Below are 6,000 nucleotides of genomic sequence, written 5' to 3' on the forward strand. Positions count from 1 at the left end.
TAGTTAACATTTCCTTTCCCTGCTTGTTCGCATCTCCTGAAAGAAGATGCCACGTGTTCTCCATTACCAGGAGTCTCAACCTACTATCCAAAGGCCTCAGTCTAGTGTTTTCTCTTTTGCCTTCATACTATACTCTTGTTTCCTTGTCATTATCTTAGGAGTCACATAAAGTAACATTTTTTTTCTTTAAGTCTTAGTTACCGAAAATGCCATTTTAATCACACTATTTACCTTCATATGTATTCATGAACGTATTGAAGGTGTTAAGAGACAAAATTGTGTGCTCCAATTGTTGCACGGGGACCACTCCACTCTCTAGCAACAGTTCTGGGACCTCTTACAGAGTGTCCCATCCAGCTAGCCTTGCAGAATCCCTATCTTGTCACACTCCTCACTGACTTCTGTGAGTCAGATTTTCTGAGTAGAATCCTGGCTTACAATTTGGATGACCCTGGACGCATTTCATGACCTCTCCCTACCTCAGTATTTTCAGCTGAAGATGAGAATAAAAACATACTTGTCATAAAAATAGTTAGTTCAGTTAATGACACATAAAAACCATTCAGCTGACTGCAGCTGCATGAGAAAGCCCAGGCCAAGCAGCAGAAAAACCTCCCAACCAACCCATAAAATCACAACAAATAATAAATTGTTGTTTCACTCCTTGAAGTTTTGGAGTGCTCTGACACTCCTTGAAGTTTTGGTGTGCTCTGATATGCTGCAAGAAAATGGAAAAATTAATATATCATGCCAGGTAAAGCACCTGTCTAGGAAACGCCTTAGCTTCACACCCCTTTGCCTCTCCCTCTTTGTAGATGGGGCATAAACGTGAAGTACTAACTCTTCAGTCTTCCCCTGCATCAACAGGCCAGAAATCACAGACTCTGAGGTCAAAGACAGCTACAATATGGACTCTTCACACTCTCAGATTATGGCTTCTGCAGGAAGCAAGTGTCTTTGCATCAGGGCAAAATCTTCCATCCAGAAAGTGTATTTTTGCTTGGGGACTTGTCACTGTAAGAAGCCAACTGAAGGGCTGCTGGTAGGAAAACACTCCAATGTCTTCAGCTTTCACTCCATGGACGGAAAGGGAGAAGAAAAAGCCAGAAACTTCCCTGGAAACTAGAAGTGGTTCCAGCAGCCTGGGAAGAGGCCCCAAAGAGCAGTAGCCTGGGAGCCTCCTGGGATCTCTGTTGGTCCTAGGTCATGCAGGTGCCTACATCTGTGCTGCTTCTGCAGGAGATAGAGACAAAATCACCTCCAGATGCTGCCAGAGTCTCTGCAAATGGAGTCAGGATAGTCTGCCCCCTGCAATGACACCTCATTCAGGCAGCACAATGCATTACTTCTCTGAAAGGATTTCCAGAAACCTGTCCTGTTCCTTAGAAGACCCTGCCATGCTTAAACGTGACAGAAATTAGTACTCCTGGGCCCTCACATCTTTGCATTTGATCAGAATCAAGATAGAATTGGCTGGGGAGAGGTTCTCAGGACCAGGGCACCTGTGAAAGGGGATATAAGCATGGTAGAGCCCCACCCTGAGGGGCTAATGGTCAGGTTCATTCTTCACAGCCTGATCAGTACCCCAGTGAGCTCAGAAGAGAGGTGGGCTTTGGGTATGAGCAGGGACAGAGGCTCCATGGTCCTCAGGGAGGCTGGGAACAGGTTCAGGGCTATATGCTCCTCTGCCTCCTGGTTAGCCCTGGACTCTGTGCTTCAGTTTCCTAATGAGAGTTAAGGCAAATCACTTATATATGTTACACTATAATTTCCAAAGCACATTTGAGCTCATTATCCCTGTGTCCAGGGCTAAAGCCCCTGCATGGTCTGCAGTGGGAAATGCACTCACCCTGAAAGCCCATCACCAGGAGGCAGAGGAGCAGGGCCAGGAAGTGCATCTTGGAGTGTCCAGGGAACCTGCTGCTTCTAGACCTGGGGGCAAGGGGAGTGTGGTTGGCAGGTCGTTCCCGTCATGGCTCTGTATAAGCAGGGTGCAAATCCCAAGATTTAAATAAGCACAGGTTTCCCTGGAGTCTATTTGCATGCCTGATGACCTTAACCAGAACCCCTCTCCAGGAGTCTCCCAGGGCAGGCAGGCTTACTCCACCTGTGGCTGCCAGGAAGTGGTGGGGGTGACATAGATGCCTCGGGTCCCATGGGGGCTATGGCTGGACTGAGCAGGGCCAGTGATGCTGCCCCATTCCCAGGGCTCCACTCCAGAGGCTGGAACAGAGGTCACCCCAGAGCCAGCCAGATGTCTGCAGAAAGGCCTCTGGACACTCTATTTTTATGCCACTAAGTGGTTGGCAATTTGTTACAGCAGCCCTAGAAAAATAACAAAAAGTGCTCATGGAAAATCCAGACTAAAGGTGCAATGGCCATTTCCAATCTTCTTGATTAACTTTCAAAGCTATACATAAAAAGATTGGTGGGGAATTTTATGGTAGAAAAACTTGGCAAATGTGATGAAGGATCTCGAGATGTGAATAATATCTTAGAGTATATTTTGGATCCCGCATAATCATAATTGTCCTCATAAGAGGAAGGAAGGAGGGTCAGATTTGCAGAGGAGATGTGACTATGAAGAAGATGAGTGATGTGAGGGAAGGCCCTGGCCAACGAAAGACAGCAGCTTCTAAAAGATGGAAAAGGCAAGAAAACAAGCTCTTCCCCATGGTGTCCACAGGAAAGCTTGATTTTAGCCCAAAGAGACCTGTGTGAGATTTCTCTCTTTCAGAATTGTAGAAGAATAATCCTATGTTGTTTGAAGCCAGTAATGACGTAGTGATTTGTTACAGCTGTTGTAGGAAACTCACAAAAGGTGAAAGAATGGCATTTGCCTCTCTGAGAAGATGTTTCTCTCTGATCTCTCAGCCTTTTCCAACTTGTTAGCCTTTGGTTTCAATTTGGACAAAAGGCAGAGCTCAGTTTACTGTAAAGAGAGCTAGCACCAGAACTCCATTTAGGGAGAAAATCTCCTGGGTAAACCCCTCGACTGAGTTTGTACGTTGCAGGCGTCTGAGAGCCTAGGAGTCAGATCTCATTACTCCTGAGGAGGGTGGGGTTTCCATAGTAGGAGGACAAATTACATTTGCAGGGCACAATCTAACTAGGAAGAAAGAGGGAAGGTTGGAATCAGACATGGAAACTAATAGAAGAGAGGAGGAAGAGGTCAGGGCAAGGAATGATGTGACCCTGTCCTCAAGTCTGAAATAAAGCTGCTCAGAGAAATCTTGGAGAAAGTTGCATTGTGTAGAAGAAACTGCACAAGGGGCTCATTTTAAGTTCCTTTTGCCCTATAAAGCTAATTTTATGTTTCCAGAGGGTAGAAGGTGAACATCTTTTCATGGGGGGAAAGTACTTTACTCAGACTACCAACCCCCTAATTGTCTGCCAACTGTCCTTCCCTAAAGAAGAATCCAAAGTCACACAGCTGGGAGAAGGAAGAACAGGGAGCAGCCAACAGCTTTATAAAGTGAGAGAGCTGGAGGGAACGAGTCAGGGCCCTCTGGTCTGGGGGTTTCCTGGGCTGGAGGATTCTTCTCCTGCTGCTGCTCTAATATGGACCTCACAGTGTGGGGCTATTTATTAGGGGCTCCTGTGATTTTGTGACCCAGAAGAAAGGAATTGGTACTTAATCAGAATCTATGAGACACTGGTTTAAAAAAAAAAATGTTGTTGACATGTTCTAAATTTCTCTACCCATTATAAGAAGAGAAGTACCAACAATTTGACAACAGACACCTCCTCTAACGAGGATTTGCCTATAGTCTTAGATTGGGTTTCTAATGACAAGATTCCCATGTGAGCACCATAATTACAAGCTGCAGGAAACCCTGAGACTGAAGGCAGAAAGTGAGGCAGGGAAGAGATGCTGGATGGTGAAAGGCCCGTCTGCCAGCAGCTACTCATGAGGACCACAAGAGCTGCAGCCCACATGGAAACATAAGAGAATGCCTCTGGGCTATTCCACCTGAGAGGTGAGGGAGTTGGGGTGTTTATACACCTCACCTGTTCCCCCTGATTGAGGGCTGTTCTAGGTGATGCTCATTTCTCATGTGCAGGCAGAGCGGCTTCCCAGCTTCAGAGACAGCAGTGAGGCACAGAAATGGCCATGAGGGGTCAGCAGAAGCACAGTGAATGAAAAAGGCTGTGGGAAAAGTCAAAGAGGGCAATGTCCATGAAGCAAAGGTGTGGTTGTTAAATCTGGATCTCTGCATGTGCTAGTTCCCTCTGGAATAAGATGCTTGCTTTTCAATTGTAAGCAAATGCTGGAAAATTCAGGCAGGCCCTCCAAGCAGAGCATCAGCAGCCCCGAACCTGGACTTCCCAGACATGTCTGAAGATCACATGATTGGCAATTACACCTTCTATGGAAGATGCACTGTGGATTCTCGAGGAGATCCAAAGGATCTTTCTCTTCTTGTATTTGCATCTTTGACTACCATACTCCCAGGCCTTTTAAAAGCTGTCATTTACACTCTCATTCCCTATATTTAGAAAAATAATCCTACTTGGAATTTCAAGAGTGGCTTATTCTTTGAGATATTATTTCCAACTGACACCATAACTCAGACTCCTCAGGTGTAATAATCTCTTCTTGATGAAATCAGGAGAGACTTTGCCATGTCTGTGCTACTGGGGATGAGGAGAAGGAAAGACAGTTAAGATATACAGGAGGCTTCATAGACCCTTCTACCAAAATTTTCCAATGACCTTCAAAGTTTGACTGCAATTTGAGAATTGCTTTCAGCAGATGAGAGCACCAGGAGGAGCAGCAGGGGCAGCCCAGCCTCATACATCTGCTTCCCTGTGTAGTTTATGTTATGACTTGCAACACAGTGGGAGGGTCACTGTAATGCTGTTGACAGTAATAAGCGGCAAAATCATCAGGCTGCAGGCTGCTGATGGTGAGAGTGAACTCTGTCCCAGATCCACTGCCACTGAACCGAGATGGGACCCCGTCTGCAATTTGGTCGCAGCATGAGTTAGGAGCACAGGGGTTTTCCCTGGTTTCTGCTGATACCAGAATAATTTTTTACCAATGCTGTGACTCGCCTGGCAAGTGATAGTGACTGTCTCCTACAGATGCAGCCAGGGAGGATGGAGACTGGGTCATCTGGATATCACATCTGGCACCTGAGGTTGGAAACATAAAAACAAATATTCTTACTATTAATCATGTTATCAGAGGACTTCCCTGAAGTTCCAGACACTACTGAGCACACTGGTTGAGTTCCTAAACACTAGGAACAAATTCCTGGTGTTCTCCTTCCTTACCTGGGAGCCAGAGCAGCAGGGGCACCAGGAGCTGAGTGGGGACCCTCATGTCCATGCTGTGTCCTGACTGAGACTGATTCCTGCACAGGGTGTGACCAGCCTATTAAGAAGTCTTCAAAACAGGGGACTGTGCTCTGGGAACATGCAAATCAGCAGGGGAAGGGGCAGGCTGGGCACAGCTGCCCAACTGGCTCATCTCAGTAACTCAGCAAGGCAACAATGTCTTTAGGGTCCCAGGTCAAACCAGGGCAGCACAGATATGTCTGTAAATAACGTGTTTCTTCCTGGGGACCACTTGGTAACAGAGCACATTTTTTGATACTTCTCAAAATTTGAAATACTGCTGAGTACCTGATGAAATAATATATTCCATTGGTGTATTGGGATTATTTAGGAAAATATTCTTCTTTGTAGGAAACTGATAGTAAAGTTTTAGAGGGTGTGATCATCTTGTATCTGATATGCTCTGAAAGGGAAGGGGATACATTGTGGTATACTTACAACATTTCTGTGAGTATGAAATTGTTTCGTCCCTTTAAAAAAAAAGAAAATATATCAAGATAATGCTAAATATATTTCCGTTTTCAAATACTTTCAGTATTTTGGAATGACTTTAATTCATTATTATTATTATCACTATCTGTTCAAGCAATTCCCTGCAGATGCACAAAGTTGATACCCTAAGTCCTCAAAGTGTGTATTGCTCACAGACCTACCATT

The 6,000-nt window shown here is 45.4% G+C and overlaps 1 pseudogene across 1 annotated transcript; it reads right to left on the bottom strand.

The window, feature by feature from the left end:
* Window positions 1-4,819: 4,819 nt before the first annotated feature.
* Window positions 4,820-5,338, bottom strand: LOC108514931 (Ig heavy chain V-I region 5-like; annotated as a pseudogene). Its single transcript, XR_001881378.1, has 2 exons — window positions 5,281-5,338; window positions 4,820-5,139 (listed from the first exon to the last, which is right to left on the bottom strand). The product of XR_001881378.1 is annotated as an Ig heavy chain V-I region 5-like (transcript).
* Window positions 5,339-6,000: the final 662 nt, after the last annotated feature.

This window comes from Rhinopithecus bieti, unplaced genomic scaffold, assembly GCF_001698545.2.
Source record: "Rhinopithecus bieti isolate Rb0 unplaced genomic scaffold, ASM169854v2 scaffold_34452, whole genome shotgun sequence".
NCBI lineage: Eukaryota > Metazoa > Chordata > Mammalia > Primates > Cercopithecidae > Rhinopithecus > Rhinopithecus bieti.